At 37.5% G+C, this 23002-nt stretch overlaps 3 pseudogenes; all 3 read left to right on the top strand.

Moving 5' to 3' along the window:
- The first annotated feature begins 2426 nt into the window (after nucleotides 1-2426).
- Nucleotides 2427-3610, top strand: LOC149120046 (eukaryotic translation initiation factor 2A-like; annotated as a pseudogene).
- Nucleotides 3611-5499: 1889 nt separating this feature from the next.
- Nucleotides 5500-13115, top strand: LOC100353588 (nucleolar protein 56 pseudogene; annotated as a pseudogene).
- On the top strand, nucleotides 11774-11891 carry LOC138847355 (small nucleolar RNA SNORA51; annotated as a pseudogene).
- Nucleotides 13116-23002: the final 9887 nt, after the last annotated feature.

Raw genomic sequence — 23002 nt, 5'->3', positions numbered from 1 at the left:
CCTCTCCCATTTCCACTGTTATTTTCTACAAAGATCTACTTTCAGTTTAATTAGTGTTTGTAAAGTTAGCCCTAAATTAAGAGTGTTCTACAAATAGTATAAGAAAAATTGAAAAGAAAATATAAAGAAGTTTCATCAAATTGAAGAAACCACAATGAAAAAGTTAACCAGAACCTGTTGAAGTGAAATGGACACTATGAGAAACAGTGACTTGATCAGCCCTTGTCCTGACTGTTGATGTACAATTTAATACTTTATCCCTCTTAGTATTTTGTTTTGTACTATTGGTTGAACTCTGTAACTAACACACAATTATTCTTAGGTGTTTAAATTTTAACGGAAAAGTGATCCCTGTTAAATATAAGAGTAGGAATAAGAGAGGGAGGAGATGTACAATTTGGGACATGCTCAATCGGAGTTGCCCCAAATGGTGGAGTTAGAAAAGTGCCAGGGGATTCCATACAATCCCATCAAGGTGGCATGTACCAGTGCCATCTCACTAGTCCAAGTGTAATTTCAGCTCACAATTGATAACACTGATAGGTCTAAGAGTCAAAAGGATCACACAAACAAGACTAGTGTCTGCTAATACTAACTGATAGAATCAAAAAGAGAGAGAACAATCCAACATGGGAAGCGGGATACACAGCAGACCCATAGAATGGCAGATGTCCTAAACAGCACTCTGGCCTCAGAATCAGCCCTTAAGGCATTCAAATCTGGCTGAAGAGCCCATGAGAGTATTTTAGGCATGGAAAACCAAGACACCCTGGAAAAACAAAAAAGAATACCTAAATGGAAGAGCTCTTCGAGTGAGATCCCAGTGGAAAGAATGGGGCCATCAAAGAAGGAGGTACTTTTCTCTGAAGGGAGGAGAGAGCTCCACTTTGACTAGGACCCTGTCTGAATAAGATCAAAGTCGGTGAACTCAAAAGGCTTCCATAGCCTTGGCAACTCATGACTAGAGCATAGGGAGATTACTGACGCCATAAACAAGAGTGTGAAATTGTTAAATCAACAACAGGAGTCACTGTGCACTTACTCCTCATGTAGGATCTGTCCTTAATGTGTTGTCCAATGTGAAGTAATGCTATAACTAGTACTGAAACAGTATTTTACACTTTGTGTTTCTGTGTGGGTGCAAACTGATGAAGTCTTTACTTAATATATACTAAATCGATCTTCTGTATATAAAGATAATTGAAAATGAATCTTGATGTGAATGGAATGGGAGAGGGAGTGGGAGACAGGAGGGGTGTGAGTGGGAGGCAAGTTATGGGGGGAAGCCCTTGTAATCCATAAAGTGTACTTTGGAAATTTATATTACTAAATAAAAGTTAAAAAAAAGTTAACGAGGATGAGCTACAGTTTTCTACTAGGAGCAGCATACACTACATCATGATGTACATATGTCATAGAAATAAAACATAAAGATGAAGAGTAATGTGCATGTTAGGATATAACCCATATTCTGATTACTGGACATGACAGCAATAATGTAGGAGCAATAACAGCATAACAAGCATATACAACAGAATTGGGTCAACCAACATGTATTAAATTTGCATTAAACTTGAGAAATAAATCAACAATAGTAAGTAATGAAAATATAGGGACACAATGGTGGCATCTATGCTGATTTTGACAGGGAATTTGGGAAAAATTGCAAAGTCTACACTTTTAGTAAGGATGGGACCTTGTTTGCCTGGTGCAGTGGAGAAAAATAAACAATATCAGTGTAATTAACAAGGGACAGCTGCACTCCTTTGACCTCCCAAAGTTTGCCTTGAATTCTTGCTAAAAAACACTGTTCTAGCAACATGGCAAACTTACACTAATTTTAAAGATGGTGTAGCTGGGATACTCAATCTTCAACTTTATGACTTGAAAACTAAGACATGTCTGAATTCTTTCATCCAGAAAAAAATGCAAAATTGGTGTCTATCCTGGTCAGAAGATGAAAGCATTTGTGCCTGAAATTTTTTTTTTTGACAGGCAGAGTGGACAGTGAGAGAGAGAGACAGAGAGAAAGGTCTTCCTTTTCTGTTGGTTCACCCCCCAATGGCCGCTGCGGCTAATCTGAAGCCAGGAGCCAGGTGCTTCTCCTGGTCTCCCATGCAGGTGCAGGGCCCAAGGACTTAGGCCATCCTCCACTGCACTCCCGGGCCACAGCAGAGAGCTGGACAGGAAAAGGAGCCACTGGGACAGAAGCTGTTGCCCCACCGGGACTAGAATGCGGGGTGCCGGTGCCACAGGTGGAGGATTAGCCTATTGAGCCATAGTGCCGGCCTGTGCCTGAAATGTTAGCCATGAAGTTCTCTTCCTTGAAAAGAACAATTTCAACATAATTGCAAATAAATTACATTTGCAGAAAATTAATGATTTGGTGTTATCACCTGGACCCCAGCCATACAAGGTGGCTATCTATGTTCCAGGAAGCAAAGGTGCACCTTCGTATGTTAGAGTGTATCAGTACCCCAACTTTGGTGGACCTCATGCAGCTTTAGCCAATAAAAGTTTCTTTAAGGCTGATAAGGTTACAATGCTATGGAATAAAAAAGCTACTGCTGTCTTGGTAATAGCTAGTACAGACATTGATAAGACAGGAGCTTCCTATTATGGGGAACAGATGTTGCATTACATTGCAACAAATGGAGAAAGTGCCATAGTGCAACTACCGAAAGGTGGCCCTATTTATGATGTAGTTTGGAAGTATAGTTCTTCTGAATTTTGTGCTGTTTATGGTTTTAAGCCTGCCAAAGCAACACTTTTCAACTTGAAATGTGATCCTGTGTTTGACTTTGGAACTGGTCCTCAGAATGCAGGCTACTATAGCCCTCAAGGACATATATTAGGACTAGCTGGATTGCGAAATCTGAGAGGACAAATGGAAGTATGCGATGTTAAAAACTACAAGCTTATTTCTAAACCAGTGGCTTCTGATTCTACATATTTTGCTTCATGCCTAGATGGTGAGCATATTTTAGCAGCCACATGTGCTCCCAGGTTACGTGTATGGGTATGAGATTTGGCATTATGCTGGCTCTGTATTGCACAAGTATGATGTGCCCTCAAGTGGAGACCTATGGCTGGTTTCATGGCAGCCATTTTTGGATGGAATATTTCCAGCAAAAGCAGTAACTTACCAAGCAGTTCCAAGTGAAGGAACCTAAAGTTGCAACTGTGTATAGACCCCCTGCTTGAAGAAACAAGCCAGTCACCAATTCCAAGCTGCATGAAGAGGAGCCACCTCAGAATATGAAACCATAATCAGGAAACGATAAGCACCCATCAAAAACAACCCTTAAAAATCAAAGGAAGCATGAAGCTAAGAAAGCTGCAAAGTAGGAAGCAAGAAGTGACAAAAGTCCAGATTTGCCCTCTACTCCTGTGCCACAAAACACATCATGAAACATTACCTCTCGGTCAACTTCTGGAGACCCTGAGGTAGACAAAAAAATCAAGGACCTAAAGTAGAAACTGAAAGCAATTGAACAACTGAAAGAACAAGCAGCAAGTGGAAAACAGCTAGAAAAAAGTCACTTGGAGAAAAATTCAAAAAGAGACAGCCCTTCTTCAGGAGCTGGAAGATGTGGAATTGGGTGTTTAAGGAGTCATCGAAGACAAGCTGCTCACCAGAAGTCACTGTGAACACCTCTTGCGTTAAACCTGGTGGTGTACATGGAGCACCTGTGTGCCCACATTTAATGTGGCTCTACTATGTTAATCATTCATGCAAGATTCCACACACACTAGAAATTATTTAATAATGTGTATTAAATTGACTTACATTCTGCATCCTGTATCATGTCAATATTCAATGCAGAAAGATACATGAATTTTTCAGCTAAGCTTAGTGACTGAAAGACAAATTTTTTTTATTAGGCGACAACATTTACCATTTAAATGAATAAAGACAGTATAAATTGAAAAAAAGAAAGGAAAATATGCCATTTATCAAAAACACCCTTAAATGAAAGATACTTGCGTCTATAGCTGCACTTTAAAAATGATCAACAATCAAAGATTTCTTTACATTCACAAAATCCACCATTGTTAAAAGTATATTATCTAGAAAAGGAGAATGAGAATATGACCCAAAAGTGCTTTTGAGGACTATATACATAAAAGTGGCCAACAAAATTAACAACATTTTTACTATATTTATGATCTTCCAATATAAAATAGAAGCAACTTATGGATAGGTTTAGGTCTAGGATCGGCTTTCATTAGACTACTAATCATTTACACAGGTGATAAGAATACATTCAAAGACAAAACAAGATACACAAAGAAGTATATTGGTTAAAATATACATTATACTTTCGATATTGTGAGTAGAATTCAATTGATAGTTACAATAATAATGTGACAAGCACATTTAAGAGATTTTTGTGAATAATAGCCCATGCTTACATATATATAGTTTATTTTTATATATTTGTATATAGAGCAACATTTTAAAATGTATATATACAAAATTTATCTTTTTTTTTTTTTTTTGACAGGCAGAGTGGACAGTGAGAGAGAGAGAGAGACAGAGAGAAAGGTCGTCTTTTTCCATTGGTTCACCCCACAATGGCCACTACAGCTGGTGTGCTGCGGCCGGTGCACCACACCAATCTGAAGCCAGGAGCCAGGTGCTTCTCCTGGTCTCCCATGCGGGTGCAAGGGCCAAGCACTTGGGCCATCCTCCACTGCCTTCCCGGGCCACAGCAGAGAGCTGGACTGGAAGAGGTGCAACCGGGACAGAATCCGACGCCCCAACCAGGACTAGAATCCGGGGTGCTGTTGCCGCAGCTGGAGGATTAGCCTATTGAGCCATGGCACCGGCCAATTTATTATCTAAAAAGTATAGTTTAGATTTCCATAATAATCTAGTCATTATACTGGTCATTACAAGAATGGGGAGCAAGCCACCAGCTGTAGCTGATAGTTTCTGTTTCTCCCTAACAACCTCTAAAATTAGATAAACATATATAATTCTGAGATCAAAACCACATCAAGATCCTGCCACTTATCCACATAATTCTCAGTAAATGTGCCAATATCTAAAAACATAGTAGAATATTTGAATAATCAAAAAACTGAATAATCAATGATTTAGAGTTCTATAAAAATCCAGCAGTTATTTATATACATATATATATATACACTTTTATATATACATAATTATTATATATTATATATAGTTAATTTTTTTATCTATATGTATATATTACTTTGAGAAGAGAGAATGATTATGCTTGGCTAAGATGGCTCTGAGACACCGTATACCTGAAAGTTTCCAGGACAAATTAGAGAATGTTGGGTGTGATGGTGATCTCACAATAAAAATTTAAATCATCATACCCACAGGTTCACAATGCTGGGATTAGCCAAGACTAGAATATCTGTGAAAAAAAAGTGAGTTCAATAAATTTAAACATAAAAAAATGTACCTAAATTTCCAAAGAAAATAGTTAATTTCATGTTCCAAGAATGTATGTAAGGCTAAAAATGAACTCCCCAGCTAATGAGACTGATGGAACAACCCTAGATTGTTCTCTGGTACTGTGAACATAAAATTTGTTTGGACAGCTTCCAGAAATTGGAGAGTTGATAGCCTAACAATGATAAAGCAAATCAAATCATGGTAACCTTAAGGTTCCTGCACTAGAATTGGCACAAATTAGATTATTGACTATTTACTCAGGCTATAGTAAACAGGTTAAAGTAGTAAAATGAAAGTCAAAATAAAAAATATAAATCTGATGCATATGGCAATGGAAAAGCTTACTTTACCTTAAGTAACAATGAGTAATTTAATGTCAGCCATAATTAAAGTACAAATGTGTGGATAGGTATTTCTATAAAAGAGTCTAGAATAAACTGGAAAATTGTAGTATTTCAGAAATATGTATTTTGGAAATTTTCCAAAATCAGAAAATAATTTACAGGCATGCGCCGTGGCTCACTGGGCTAATTCTCCGGCTACGGCACTGGCACACCGGGTTCTAGCCATGGTTGGGGCACTGGATTCTGTCCCGGGTGCTTCTCTTCCAGTCCAGCTCTCTGCTGTGGCCCAGGAAGGCAGTGGAGGATGGCCCAAGTTCTTGGGCCCTGCACCCACATGGGAGACCAGGAGGAAGCACCTGACTCCTGGCTTCAGATCGGCACAGCGAGCCAGCCGCAACGTGCTGGCTGTAGCGTTCACTTGAGGGGTGAACCGATGGAAAAAGGAAGACATTTCTCTCTGTCTCTCTCTCTCACTGTCTAACTCTGCCTGTCAATAATAATAATAATAATAATAATAAAATAATTTACAGCTCTGGTAACATCCAGAAAGATGTAGTATCCCATGCTGATGACCATCATGGTAATGGTCCTGCCATGTGCTGAAATCCTGTACTCATGACAGCTTCTAGGACAACTTCCAGCATCTAATTTGAGTTTATAACCACAGAATCATAAACCAAATCTGGCACCCATTGTTTCCCTGTGTTAGCATTCTCATAAATCAGGTTATTAATTACACATTCAGGTGGCAGTTGTAAATTCTAAGACAAAATAATGAGATATGCACTCTATATAAAAGTTAATTTTGATTATATGGTGTACAAATTAGTAATTTTGTAGAAACAGAGTCATGATCATATAGAGATGGCATAGAGAAATACAAAACTTAGAATTACATAGATTAATAAAAATGTCAGAAATTTAATTAGAAAAGAGGATGCTAATATATTAATTTTAGCTAGCATACAAGTACCTTGACCCAATAATTGTTTATGGTCAAATTCTGATTTTGAGTACTAAAAAATAAAAAATTGTAAAGAGAATACATTAATTGAACATTTGAATGAGTCTGCTGGAGTGACACAATTTTGCAAATCATGTACATGGAAGGAGTGAGACAACTTAGAGACATGTGAGCCCCTTGATGACTTCAAAAAGAAAATCTGGGCTAGAATGAGCAAATGCTTTCAGGGCTATGATTGGCATGTATTTTGATATTGAGTAGTAGGGAATAATTTTGTAGAAGTAGTAGGGAATAGTGTTGTATTAGTGACAAAACAGTACACAGGAATATTGTGAAAAAGAAATATATATATGTATATATATATAAAACAACTATGAAAAAAATAAATTTAACAGAACTTAAAAATATTTCAAGTATCTTAACATTATACATTTGAAGCCTCACACTGATATGAAGAAATGACTTTGTAAAAATTTCCAAAATCAAATGTAAATGTGTAGTACCAAAAGAGTCCATGAAATTTAACAAAATATCTGACCTGCAAAGGAGAATGATGACACTCATGCAAAATGTTTCTATGCAATGTTGTGCATGAACAATGTATAAAACTGGAAAAATATTATGTAAAATTGATTACATTACAAAGATAAAGTAAACCAAGTTTACAGCAGATATCTTGTTCTAACATTGACATGAGGTACACTATTAATGAAAAAAAAACTAAGGCAATAGTAATGAATTCAGAAACAGAAATGAAGTAATGTTATTGATGATATTAACAGATGATTGTGATCAACTGAAGTGTAATTTTAAAAATAAATTACCCATATATGGCATGACATATTTCCTTTTGATTACTGTGAGTAGAAACTTGTAATTGGTTTTTATTTATAGTTTTTTAAGCATACATTGGGTAATTTTTTTTAAAAAACTCCTAAAATTATATTTACAAAAGAGTACACAATTACAGGAATATGAATCCATGCCAATTCTTTTTTTTTAAAGATTTATTTATTTGAAAGACAGGGTTACACAGAGAGGTAGAAAACAGAGACAGAGAGAGGTCTTCCATCTGCTGGTTCACTTTCTGGAACTTAATTTACAAATGTTTATGGCACTCAGGGATATGATGTTAAATTAAGTATACCGTTGTGTATTATTCAGTAATTTCAATTATTAAATTTATAGGAAAAATATGGGCATAGAGAACTACATTTTGGACAATTTAAAAAATCTAAGATTGTTTAATTTTTAGTTCTTTAAATATTCACAAGAGTAAATATAAATTTCCTGGCAATGAGTATGATGACACTAGGTCTAGAAGATTCTGAAGAGCTATGAACATAATAACTACCAGCAAACCATCCAAAATATAAACAGAGTTGATGATCTCAAAATGAAAAGTGAAAACATCATGTTTTCTCTGATGTGTAGTGGCTAATATACAGAGTACAAAACAAGTTTATTATAAATGAGAGAAACTGTCATGTTTGGATTTATTATTTATAGTGCTTGTCTATACTCCTGGGAACACTTTTGACTTGTTGAACTCTTCATTTAATGTTGCATTAAGCTTATGAGTATAAAGTAAATAAAAATGTTATCACAAAAATTAGAAAAGAAAGGAAGAGGGAAGAAGATAAATATCACTATATCCTTAGAATTGTACCTTTGAATTACATGAAATCTGTTCTCTTTGCATTAATAAAAATAAATTATTAAAAACATATATTCCATTTTTTGAGTGTGACTGGTTATTTTCTTCTGTCTTGTGACTTGCCTTTTTTCTCAAGAAAATATTTTTATCATATTGTGCTCAACATTAGATGATATGTAAAATGCAACCAAGAAAGGGATATCAAAGAACTGTGCTTTCTCTTTGAACCAGGCTGTATTTAGCTATTTTCCCATGCCATTAGCCAGGAGCTGGATTGGAAGTGCAGCAGCTAGGACAGGAATCAGTCATCATTTGGGATGCTGTCATCATGGGCAGAAGATTTACCTGCTCTGCCACAATGCTGGCACCTCATGCACTCTTATTTGTATGTGGGCTTTTATGAAGTGTGTTCACATAAGTTTCCTTTTTCATTCATTTGTCTTATTGTTGAGTTATAAACATAAATAGCTAATAATTTTTTATCTAATCAACAGTACTAAAATTCCAACAATGTGCCTTATCACTCTCACTCTTCTCATTAGTAAAAATAAAATTTCAGCAATGATAACCCATGAAATCATACAGTAAAGGAAGACCAGAGACTGTTCCCGAACAATAAATTAATTCCAGATGTCATATTAGTTTGCTGTATCTGGTACTCTAAATGCATAGACCATATGCTAGGCCACGAAGCAAGTCTCAGCAAATTCAAAAAATTGAAACAATATCATGCATCAACTCAGATGACAAATGGAATAAAGCTGGAATTCAACAAATCAGGAATCTCTACATCATATGGAAACACATGGAGACTGAACAACATACTTTTGAATTAACAGTGGGTCATAAAAGGAATCAATACAGCATATCAAAGTTTATGGGATGCAGCAAAAGCAACGTTAAGAGTGAAGTTTATAGCAATCAGTGCCTACATGAAGAAATTGGAAAGGTACCAAATAAATGAGCTATCAGTGCATCTCAATGACCTAGAAAAACAACAAATAAAATTAAGAAGAGAAATTATTAAAATTACAGGAGAAATAAACAAAAATGAAACCAGAAAAACTACAAAAAATCTATGAAAAGAAGAGCTGTTTTTTGAAATATAAGCAAAATAGATCCACCATTGGAGCAAATAACCAAAAAAAGAGGGAGAATACCAAATCAATAAAATCAGAGATGAGAAAGGATATGTAACAAAAGATACCACAAAAATAAGACTTATCAGGAATTATTACAAAGTTTTGACAAAACTATAGATTCAAAGAATGAAGTAGGTCATTGCATTCCAATAACAGGATGCAAAAAAAAAAATCACCATGCTAAGGCAGATAATAATTAAACTGCATAAACCCAGAAATAAAAGATAAATCTTAAAAGCACAGTAAAATAAAAGGATGATTTTTTTTAACGAAGGAGCAAACTGAAGGTTAAGGATACATTGTTGGGGTGCATACAATTTACATGACTCTGAGAAACATCCTTCAAGTATTGAATGAAAATAGAGTTCATGTAGTATTTTTTCATATGGGCAAAATATCTTTCAAAATCCAAAAACAAAAAGGATTTTCAGGTTACGAGTATTTTATATGATTGAGATTAGCATGCATATATGAGAATTTGGTGTAAAAAATTCCATTACAATTAAAAAGAATATTAAAATATTTCTAATCTCTTTAATCTAGCAACTTTAGATTATAATTGTAAAGGATTATGCAAATATCTAAAGGTATATGCACTTCAGAAAATTTATAAAATCAGAGGTTAGCTTACATTTGCTAAATTTTATAAAATGCAAAAGTAAAGGAATTTGGTTAAAAATAATTATAATTACATAAACAGAAGTAGAATTCAATGAATATAAAATGCATTCCACCTACTAGAAAAATTCTGAGAACATATATCTAGAGCGACATTTTGGGAAATTTCAGTGAATAATAACTTTATCGTTATAAAAATTAAGAAAGTTTAAAAATGTATGACTTTAAAGTGTATAAGATTAAACTTAACCTAACAGAGTTCAGAAAGACTGTACATTAATGTTGCCAGCAAAACTTACAAAATATTGAGCGATGTGATGACCTCACAGTAAAAAAAAAAAAAATCAAGCAAGAATATCACAGAACAAAGAATGACTTAAATGAGGATACTACAGACACACATACCAGGGGGCGGTGCTGTGGCACAACAGGTTAAGGCCCTGGCCTGCAGTGCTGGATTCCTATAACGGTACCAGTTCATTTCTTGGCTGCTCTACTCCCAATGTATCTTAATGTGCCTGCGGAAGGCAGTGGAGGATGGCCCAAATCCTTGGGTTCCAGCACCTTTTATGAGAACCAGAAGAAGCTCCTGGCTCCTGGCTTTGGATCGACTCAGCTCCAGCCGCTGCAGCCATTTGCTGACTGAACCAGTGGATGAAAGACATATGTATTATATCTATTTCTCTCTCTCTCTCTTTCTCTCTCTCTCTCTGTCTGTCTTGACCTCTCTCTGTAACTCTTTCAAATAAATAAATCTTTAAATAAAAAACCCACATATATCAATAACTTCAATCACAAAAGCAGAAAGGAGCTCACAATATAAAATAGATTGCTAATGCTGTAAGTAAAAGTAAATAACTTAGTAGGAGTAACAATAAAATCACTAGAAGATATAAGGGAGTTTGGTGAAAAAGAATCCATTTCAATCAGGTTTAAAATTATTTGTAAATAGTGTCTTACATCATGAAGAGATTGTTCTATTTACAGTATATTATAAGAAAGTTGCCAGTGTTTAGAAATGCATAATGAAAAAAAAAAACAAAAATAAAAAAGAAATAACAATTAAAAAAAGAAAAATAATAAAGAAAAAAAGAAACAACAACAACAACAAAAATGAAATGCATAATGGAAAATTTCACACATCAATGGCTAAATTCCAGAAAGATAAAAATGATACGTGGAATCGAGTACACCATGGCAAGCACTCTGATAAATTGTAGACATGAAACTTTCCAGAATTTATAGAACTTTGAGCAAGTTTGTGATACCACAATGAAAATGCAAACCAAGATTGCCACAGCTCATATTATCACCATTGGCTTACTATGATGTTTGTGAACAATACAGGGTATAACAACAGATGCAAAGGCAATGAAAAGAAATGTACATGTTATAGAATAATGTATGTTGTGATTACTGCAACAATAAATGAATAATAATGTTATGAAAAGCAGATAGAGAACTTTCTGTTGTAGTTCATTGCAATTACATCTATATTGGAGAATATGAAAAAAATACCAAAAACATGATTGAAAAAAGATTATGCCTTGTTCTACCATATACGAAGGCACAGATTTCCATATCTAGATTATGCTTAGAGAAACATTAAAAATTAGCCTCCTGGTGCTTACCACAATCTGTTCTTACATTGACTGTACAGAAAGAGGAGGCAGAGCAGGCTCTCCCTCAGGACTCATCTTGCTTGGGCTGTATTGTGAATGGGGGGACAAGGAGTTGAGGGGACTGGCATCTGGCTTGTCCCTGTTTCCTCCAGGCTGAGTGGGGGCCACGAGGGCTGAAGTAGGTGCTTTGTGGCTTTGCAGCAGCGAAGCCAGGGCAGGGCGGGACTGCATCTCTGCAGGGAGTGGTATGGCTATCACTTTCCGGAGGTGGTGAAGATCATCAATACAACGCCACATAATGCTGCCTCACCCAGTTCATCAGAAACCAAAAGGAGTTGAATGAGGACAAGTTGGAAAAGCTGGAGGAGCTAACAATGGATGGTGCCAAGGCCAAGGCCATTCTGGATGCCTCACGGTCCTCCATGGGCATGGACTCTCTTCCATTGACTTGATCAACATCGAGAGCTTCTCCAGCCACATGGTGTCATTGTCTGAGTACCACCAGCTCCAGCTCCTACACACTTACCTGTGTTCCAAGATGAGCCAGGTGGCCCCCAGTCTGTCAGCTCTCACTGGGGAAGCGAGTCCTGAAGACACGGGGTAACACACCCAAATACAGTCTTATTTTCCACTCCACCTTCATTGGCTGAGCCGCCTTGAAGGACAAAGGCTGCATCTCCTGATACCTGGCCAACAAATGCAGTATTGCTTCACAAATAGATTGCTTCTCTGAGGTACCCACAAGTGTATTTGGGGAGAAGCTTCTCGAACAAATTGAGAAGCAGCTGTCCTTCTATGAGACTGGAGAGATTCCACGGAAGAATCTGGATGTCATGAAGGAAGCCATGGATCAGGCAGAGGCGGCAGCTGTGGAGGAAGCTGGAGAAGCAGCAGAAGAAATGCTTGAAGAAGGAAAAGAAGGCCCTGGTGGCGCTCACCCTGGCATCTTCAGAGAACAGCAGCAGCACCTGGAGAAGTGCGAGGAGGCAAAGGGAAACCGAGAAAGAAGAAGAAGCAAAAGCCCAGGAGGCTTCTCGGGAGAACGGGATAGAAGAGCCGTCTGTCTCTTCCTCCAACCCCAAGAAAAAGATATATTTTTCCAAAGAGGAGTTGGTTAGTGATCTGGAGGAGAGAGGGAGCGGCGTAAGCCCTCCCAAGAGGAAGACACTGTCGGCCCAGGAGGAAATGGCAAATGATGTGGAAGAGGTGGACACCAGGAAGGTCCCCCCCAAAAAAAGAGGAACTTCTCTGCCAAGCAGGAAGGAAGCAGAGGCCGCCACCAGCAAGAGCAATGCCAAGAGAAAAAGCTCCATAAAGCATCCCAGGAAGACTGACTAGCCTGGACATTCCCTGCACCTTCAGGGGTACCCTTACCTGCCCTGTGTCCTCACCCCAATAAAAAGATCACAAAATGCTAAAAAAACATTAAAAATTAAACTCAGAGTTAGTCACATGAACATCCAAAAAAGTAAATACAAAATGTTACCTGGAAAGGGTGAATAATTACAGTGGACTAACAATGTCTCTGAGAACCTGTACATGACAGTTTTCAGGAGACTTACAGAATTTTGAGATAGGTGATGACTTCACAATCAAAAAGTTAAGTACTCTGATCAAAGGTTAAGAGTACTAGGGTTGACTAAGGCTAAGATACTACAAATATGCACTGCTGATAGCTATAATTTCAAAGAAAAATATAAAGACTTAAAATGCATTCAGCTGTCATGAAAAACTAGTTATTACCTCAAAAATGGATAATTTTGTGGATGAAACATCACAAAAGGAGTAAATACAGGTGAAGTGGCTGAAAAGTAGATCATTACATTTCTATTAAAAATGTAAAAGAAAAAATTTCAGCAAACATAACAAAGATCATAGCAGCTCTTACCAAGTTAGAGTAAGGATGCCTGGGGCAGTGCTGTGGTACAGTGGGATTTACCCAGCATTTGGGATGACCTCATCTCATATGAGAGTGCCTGAGACTCAAGTCTCATCTATTCTCCACAGCTGACCCAGGGCCCCGCTTATGTACACTGGAAGAAGTGACAATGGCCTGTGTTCCCAGTGACCTCCTTGTTAAATTTAATGAAACCAAGTTCCTAACATTCTGCATGGTGGCATCTTGCATTTATGGAGTCACTTTCCTGCCTGTGCATCACAGGACCAATGGAAATGTCAGGCTGACTCTGCAGGTGTTTCCATCTTGGCCTCCACTGCAGGGCTACTGGGCTACATTTTCTCCATAAGTGCTACCTTATTTTGGTAAAGGAAGTTAGAAATTCACTGCATGTGTTCTAGAATAAAGCACATTTGAAAAAGAATAAGACTTAACATATAACTTGTCTATTTGCTAAAATACTGGGCCTCAAGACCAAGCTACACTATTTTCACACTCATATATTGCAATATGGCATTTATTTCAAGGTACAAATGGCATTTCTTCCTCTAAAGCTGTTGGAGACACACTCAAACCTGTACCTGTATTTATCAGTACTCCATTTCCTTTAGATTTTTGTGTTCCTCTGATTAGGACTTCAATTAGCCTGCTACTTATGCTTAATTGCACTTGCCCTTTTCCTTCCTTTCCACTGGGACTTTCCAATTATTTTGCTAATTTTTAAAACACACGAAATCCTCACATAAAACATTCTATTTGAACACTGAATACGTTTCAATGACATCTTTTCCTTCTTGAAGAAGCTTCATATTTTTAATATGGTGAATGTTGTATGTTTTGATAGGTTGCACTGTTTTTCTTTGAATGCTAAATTTAGAAATATTCTTGAGGCTAATGTTGCAAATTTTTTTTTCATGTGGCCATTATGTCTGTCTTGTTATATACTTCACAAATACTCTTCAATTTGGGATAGCAGGTTTTAAATTTATAGATTAATTTTAAGGATAATTGATCAATGTGCCACAGTGAGTTGTCCAATTCATGGTTGGATATATCTTCCCAATTACACTTTTATCATCTTTTCTCAATATTACAAATATGTATTTTATTTTATATATTATATATACATATATCATATATATATATATATGCCATGTGCTGTTATTTTCATGGACTGAAATCACTTTGTGATATTTTTCTGCAATACTGGAGATTTTTTAACAAATATGCTTAAGAAGAGGGATTTTTAAATATCCTTTTTTACAGAGACAGTCTTTGTTGATTGAGCATCTCTACCCTGATCTTGTTAGCAATGCTGTTTTGAGCCAGGTCAGCAAGTTAACCTGCACAAGTTTGCTAATACAGGATTGTTGATGTTTCCAAAAAAAAAAAAATAATGTGAATAAGTTTTCCATAATTTTTCAAATTTTCCTCATATATCAAAACATGTTGCATGCCTTGAATATACCCAAGTTTTGTCACTCATATCCAACAATCTTGGAAAAAATTAAAACAAAAAGAACTAGGCTCTCATATCAAAATAAAAATTCAAAGTAACTCAGTAGACATATCTTTAGGTTGGGAAGGTTTTTATGGAACAGAATAATTTTTAAAATACTCATAATTTTGAGCAGACAAAATTCCTATATTGAAAGTACAAATGCAGGCTATCAAGGGACAGTGTAAACTAAGATGATAACCAAGTGTCAAATTACAGGGAACTTGTGACCTCTAAAACCTGAACAAAATCCCCAAGTGAAACAGAATATTTGTTTTAGCCTTACCCACTCTAGGTGACCATGTTATTAGAAACAGAAAATGGAGAGACCCCTAGAAACAGCTGTGCTGAGAGGCCAGCATCCTGGAAGAGACCCTGCTGCCCACATATTTAGAAAACTGGGGGGAATCAGGTCCCGGCAGGGAAGGACGGAGGAGCCCAGGGCCGCACAAACTACAGCTCCCGTCCCACACGCACCTCACACACGGAGCCCACATTCTCCCTAATGACCACCCCGTGCCCACTGTACAGTCGGGGAGACGTGGGCTGCTGCCACACAGCTGCCCGGGGAAGGCTCTGGGGATGAGAAGTCGCTGAGAGCAGGGAAGGGGCAGGGCGTCGGGTGTCCCGGGTGCCAGTCCAGACCCCGACCCCCGGGTCTGAGGGGACCAAGGGAAGCACTGGGCCAGCGGTAATATGGCACCACAGATTCGGAGACGACCTCTGGGAGGCCCGCGTCCTGCCAGCTTCTCAGCAGCTTCCACGGCTGCTTTACGCCTCTCCCGACACCTGGGCGCACACACTCACCACGTCGCGGTTTTCAGCTCCAGGTGTCCAGCGTCCCCCGGTGATGAAGGTGGAGGCCACGGAGCCCGACTTGCTTCGGGAGCCTCCTGCCTGCAGAGCCGTCTCCTAGCACCTCGCTCCTGCCCAGAACTGTAAGATGACTGTGACGTCAAGACCCCAGGTGATGATGCGGCATGGACGTCATCGTGCCTGATTGGACAGCGTGCATGGCCATGAGCGCACACAAGCTCACAAAGTACGCAGCACATCAACATCCTCCATGGCAATGGGCCCCTGACTTCAGGTTGTGCTGGGTGGGAGAGCAGGAGGCGAGGCCTGGCTGCAGGTCGGACTCCACCTCCCCAGGCGGGAGGCCTCTCCTCTCTGCTCCTGCACCTGCTGGGTCCCTCCTGTGTCCCTGTCCTCCCTGATGGGTCCCTGCTGGAGCTCTCGGTGCAGTAACTGCTTCAGTGAGTCACAGTTCTGTGCGTCTGCCTCTGGGCTTCATTTTCTTTGTATTGAAAATTAGCGCATGATTTTCAACAAAGTTGTGGAAAATGTAATTTAAAAGGTAAGTTGATTTTCATGCAAAAGTATTTTGAAATCTAAATCTACATTTTTTTCATAATACACATTCTCCATGCATTTCTGAAGGCTCACTACAGTCATCCAAGTGTTCAGTGAAACACCACTATGTATTCCTCCCCTCTAAATTACTTTTGTACATTAACCAACTTCCCTCCACCCCATCCCAACCCCAGCCTCTGGGGACCATTCTTCTGTTCTCTATGTCTACAAGATTGTTTCAGACAGCATTTAATGAGTGAGATCATGCAGTTTTGTCTTTCTGTGCCTGGCTTGTTTCATGTTACATAATATTCTCAAGGCTTATCCATGTTGTCAGAAATAGTAGAAGTGAATAGCATTCCATTGGACATATACAATATATGTTGGGTCTTTTGTGTTACTTTTTAATATTGATTTGAAGAATGCTGAAAGACATCGCATGATTCAATCCTTTTATTCCCTTTTCTCCTGTCAGTATTTGTTTTCTGCTCTGCCTATTGATCCTTAGTATTTTCTATTATTTTTTGCTGGTTCATGGTATATCTAGTGGATTTTAAAAATATTGATCCTTCCAGTAATCTGGTTAAATTCATTATCAGTTGTATTTGTTTTTAGATTGTGTTGCTTCTCTCTGAATATCTCCAATATATTGACATTTTATTGCTTAGAAATCTTTACACCATTCTTTTTCTTTTTGCTCTCCCTTCCCCCACTACTGCTCCAATAAGAAGTTGAAGATAGTGGAGGTGGCCTGGACAAGACTTACTTCCAGGCAGGGAAAAAGCTGTCAATGATCCTGTATGTATTCTGTTGTTTGTTGCAGGATCCTTTTTAAACAATCCTGATCAGAATAAGGAAGCCACTTCTTTTTAAATATACTGCTATCAGTTTTTTTAAATCTCTTTTTTTTTAACTTTTATTTAATGAATATAAATTTCCAAAGAACAGCTTCTGGATTACAATGGCTTCCCCACACCATAACTTCCCTCCCAGCCCCAGCCCTCCCTTTGCCTCTCCCTCCCCCCTCAAACACTTTTCAACATTCAATCTAAATGGTCATATGATTTTCTTCTTGAATTTTTTACTTACCTGGAAAATTTCAATAGATTGTTTAAAAATGTTAACCACCTCTCGCATTTTTTCTTGCATTTCACTTGCTATTAATTATATTTTTATATTTATATGTGATTTAATCTATTATATGAACATTAAGGATATATATCTGTTTATGAAAGTGAGGCTTATACTTAATTCATATTTAGTTGTGGTGGGGTCAACTTGTATCATCAACAATGTAATGCTGTTTCCAAAAGAAATTTGAAAATATTCTTTGCTTATTTCTACCTTGCTACATCTGGGAAACATAGATGTGTTAGGAATATTTTATATTTCTTTTTTTCCCAAAGATTTATTTTTTTTAAAGTAGGAACTACTGAGAAGCAGAGGCAGACAGAGAGAGAGAGACAGAGAGAGACAGAAAGAGGGAGGGAGTAATCTCCATCTGCTGGGTTACTCCCCAAATGGACATGAGGAGCCAGAGTCAGGCTGATATGAAGACAGGAACCAGGTGCTTTCTCCAGGTCCCCCATTCTTGTGCAGAAACCCAAGCACTTGGGCCGTCTTCCACTGTTTTCCCAGGCCATCAGCAGAGAGCTAGATTCTGTATGTAGCTATTGTGAATGGATTTATCTTAGAAGTTCTTCTCAGCTATGGCATTATCTGTGTATACAGAGCCTATTGATTTTTTGGTATTGACTTTATATCCTGCTACTTTACCATGCTCTTCTAAAAATTACAATAGCCTTCTGGTGGAGTCTTTTGGATCCCCTATGTATAGAACTATGTCAGCTGCAAATAGGGCTAGTTTGACTTCTTCCTTCCAAATTTGTATCCTCTTGATTTCTTTTTCTTGGCTCTGGCTAAAACTTCCAGTATTATATTGAATAGCCATGTTGAAAATGGGCCTCCCTATCTGTTACTGGATCTCAGTGGGAATGCTTCCAACTTTTCCCATTCATTTTGATGCTGCCCATGGGATTGTCATAAACTGCCTTGATTGTGTTGAGGATTATTCCTTCTATACCCAATTTGCTATGAGTTTTCATCATAAAAGGGTGTTGTATTTTAGCAAGTGCTTTCTCTGCATCTATGGAGATAATCATATGGGTTTTCTCCTGCAGTTTGTTAATGTGGTGTATCACATTGATAGATTTGCAAATGTTGAACCAACCCTGCATACCAGGGATAAATCCCACTTGGTCTGGGGGGATGATCTTTCTGATGTGTTGTTGAATTCTATTGGACAGAATTTTATTGAGGATTTTAGCACCTATGTTCATCGGAGAAAGTGGTCTGGAATTCTCTTTTCTGTTGCATCTTTTTCAGGTTTAGGAATTAAGGTGATGCTGGCTTCAGAGGAAGAATTTGGGAGGATTCTCTCTCTTTCACTTGTTTTGAATATTTTGAGAAGAATTGGAGTTAGCTTTTCTTCAAATGTATGGTAGAATTCAGCTGTGTATCCATCCGGTCCTGGGCTTTTCTTTGGAAGGACCTTTATTACTGATTCAATTTCTGACTCAGTTATGGGTCTGTTTAGGTTTTCTATGTTTTCATGGTTCAATTTAGGTAGGTTTTATTTGTCCAGGAATCTATCCATTTCTGGTAGATTTCCCAGTTTGTTGGCATACAATTCTTTGTAGTAATTTCTGATGACTCTTTATTTCTGTGGTGTCTGTTGTTACATTCCCTTTTACATATCAGATTTTATTGATTTGGGTCTTTTCTCTCCTTTTGTTAATTAGTTGGGCCAATGGTGTGTCAATTTTGTTTATGTTTTCAAAAAACCAGCTCTTCATTTTGCTGATCTTTTGTATTTTTTTGGATTCAATTTTGAATAATTTCTCTTCTCAAACTCATTTTGTGTTTGGTTTGATTTAGTTTTTCTAGATCCTTTAGATGCAGTGATAGCTCATTTTTTGGTGCCTTTCCAATTTCTTTTTTTTTAACTTTTATTTAATGAATGTAAATTTCCAAAGTACGGCTTATGGATTATAATGGCTTCCCCCCCATAACGTCCCTCCCACCCGCAACCCTCCCCTCTCCCACTCCCTCTCCCCTTCCATTCACATCAAGATTCATCTTCGATTCTCTTTATATACAGAAGATCAATTTAGCATACATTAAGTAAAGATTTCAACAGTTTGCTCCCACACAGAAACATGAATTGAAAAATAATAGATGATTTTTAAATGATGCTTAAATCAGATCAGACCTATTGTCATGTTTAATCCCAGTGAGAGTCAAGTGGGGAATTGATAATTTCTTCTTTTTTTTTGCAGATCAGTTTAGTATACATTAAGTAAAGCTTTCAACAGTTTGCACCCACATAGAAACACAAAGTGAAATATACTGTTTGAGTACTCGTTATAGCATTAAGTCTCAATGTACAGCACATTAAGGACAGAGATCCTACATGAGGAGTAAGTGCACAGTGACTCCTGTTGTTGACTTTACAAATTGACACTCCTGTTTATGGCCTCAATAATGTCCCCATGCTCCATTCATGAGTTTCCAAGGCTATGGAAGCCCCTTGAGTTCTCTGACTCTTATCTTGTTTAGACAAGGTCATAGTCAAAGTGGAGGTTCTCTCCTCCCTTCAGAGAAAGGTACCTTCTTCTTTGAAGACCTGTTCTTTCCACTGGGATCTCACTCACAGAGATCTTTCATTCAGTTTTTTTTTTTTTTTTTTTTTTTTTTTTTTTTTTTTGCCAGAGTGTTTTGGCTTTCCATGCCTGAAATACTCTCATGGGCTTTTCAGCCAGATCCAATTTCTTGATGTAGGCACCTACTGCTATAAATTTTCCTTTTAACACTGCTTTTGTTGTATCTCATAAGTTTTGAAAATGGGATATGTACTCTATAGATTACTACACAGCAGTAAAAAAAAAAAAAAAAAAAAAAAAAAAAAACAAAGAAATCCAGCCATTTGCAATAAAATGGAGGAATCTGGAAAACATCATGCTGAGTGCAATATGGCAGTCACAAAGGGACAAATACGATATGTTCTCCCTGATCTGTGACAATAACTGAGCACCTAAAAGGAAAGCTGTTGAAGTGAAATGGACACTATGAGAAACAATGACTTGATCAGCCTTTGTCTTGATTGTCAAGGAACAACTTAATTATTTTATTCCTTTTGGGTTTTTTTGTTCTACTTAACAACACTGGTTGAACTCTTTAATTAACACACAATTATTCTTAGGTAGCTCTACCCTAGGGGTAGAGCTAGAAATGTGCCATGCGATTCCAAATCCATTTCAATAAGGTGGCATGTACCAATGCCATCTTACTAGTCAAAGTGATCAGTTTAATTTCATAATTGATCATAAAGATAGGACTAAATGCCAAAGGCATCACATAAACAAGACTAGAGTCTGCTAATACTAACTGATAAAATTATAAAGGAGAGAACGATCCAACATGGGAAGCAGGATACACACAGACTCATAAAATGGCAGATGCTCTAAACAGCACTCTGGCTTCAGAATCAGCTCTTAAGGCATTAAGATCCAGCAAAGAGCCCATGAGAGTATCTCAGGCAATGGGAGACCAAGACACTGTGGCAAAAATAAATGACCTAAATGAAAGATCTCTGAGAGATCCCAGAGGAAAATATGGTCCATCAAAGAGGGGAGGTACCTTTCTCTGAAGGGAGGAAAGAACTTCCACTTTGATTATGACCGTGTGTAAGTAAAATCAGAGTTTGTGAACTCAAAGACTTCCATAGCCTTGGCAGCTCATGACAAGAGCCTTTGGTGATTACTGATGTCATAAATAAGAGTGTCAATTGTTAAATCAGTAAGAGGAGTCACTGTACACTTACTCCATGTAGGTTCTCTGTCCTTAATGTGTTGTACTATGTGAATTAATGGTAAGACTACTACTCAAATATTATTCTTTGTTTGTCTGTTTGGGTGCAGTCTGTAGAAATCTTTACTTAGTATATACTAAGTTGATCTCTGTATAAAGAGATAATTAAAAATGAATCTTGATGAAGAATGGGATGGGAGAGGAAGTGGGAGATGGGATGGTTTTGCCTGGGAGGGAGGTTATGGGGAGAAAGCCAGTATAGTACAAAAGTTGTAATTTGGACATTTTTATTTATTGAAGTTAAAAAAAAAAAACAAAAACAAAGGAAAAAAGTATACCACTGTGTATTATTCCATAGTTTCAGTCATTAAATTTATAGGAAAAATATGGGTACATAGAACTACATTTTGGACTGTTTCAAAAAAATCTAAGATAGTTTTATTTTTTGTTCTGTAAATATTCACAAGGGTAAGTATAGACTTCCTTTCATTTAATATGATAACATTAGGGCCTAGAAGATTCTGAAGAGCTATGAACTTTGAAAACCTATGTACTTTGGAAATTTATATTTATTAATTAAAAGTTTTTTTTTTTTTAAAGTCTGCTTAAGTCTAACTGGAGATCCTCTGAATGTAATCTGGAGTTTCTCCTGCACATTTTAGAATCTTCTCTTTATATTTCACTATGTGGAATTTGTTTACAATGTGTCATGGTGAGGCTCTTTTCTGGTCATGGCTATTGGGAGTTCTGTGTGCTTCTAGTACTTGGATGTCCCTTTCTTTCTCCAAACCCTCAAAGTTTTCTGTTAGTATTTCCCTAAAAAATGCCTTCTAATGGTTTCTCTCTCTCCATGCCTTCAGGAACTCTTAGAAATTGAATTTTTTTTAGTATCCTGTAGATTCCCAATGGTGTTATTTAGTGTTCTAATTTCTACTTCTTGCTTTTGGTTTGACTGTGTACTTTGCTGTACTTTGTCTTCTGGCCAGCAGGCTCTGTCATTTATTCTGGTTAAGGGTATGCCTACGGTGACAAACCCAGGTTTGGTTTGGTAAATCTTCTCTCTCTTTTGTTTTCAATAAGAAGGGAAGTATAATCTGCTAAGCTGAGCTCTTCTCCTCAAAGGAGAACAGTGCCTGAGTGCTAGCCCCAGTGGGTATAATATTCATCAGCTCTGTTCCAAGGACCACAGAATGGATCTGTGCTGTCTTCAGTGTAAGTTGATTCCCCAGCAATGTCTCTCAGCAGGTACCAGGAGTGGCCATTGGAGGGTGAACCAATGGAAAAGGAAGACCTTTCTCTCTATCTCTCACTGTACACTCCACCTGTCAAAAAAATTAAAAAACACACTCTTTTATGATGAAAATCTTATGCAAATTGGGTATAAAAGGAACATTCCTCGACATAAGACATAATCTAAGTATGTTTTTAACTTTTATTTAATGAATATAAATTTCCAAAGTATAGCTTATGGCTTACAATGGCTTCCCCCCCATAACGTTCCTCCCACCCGCAACCCTCCCCTCTCCCACTCCCTCTCCCCTTCCATTCACATCAAGATTCATTTTCAATTCTCTTTATATACAGAAGATCAGTTTAGCATACAT

This window comes from Oryctolagus cuniculus, chromosome 20, assembly GCF_051225735.1.
Source record: "Oryctolagus cuniculus isolate XC-2025 breed Fujian yellow rabbit chromosome 20, ASM5122573v1, whole genome shotgun sequence".
Taxonomy (NCBI): domain Eukaryota; kingdom Metazoa; phylum Chordata; class Mammalia; order Lagomorpha; family Leporidae; genus Oryctolagus; species Oryctolagus cuniculus.
The sequence above is the reverse complement of the archived record's forward strand: the minus strand, read 5'-3'. Positions and strand labels throughout refer to the sequence as shown.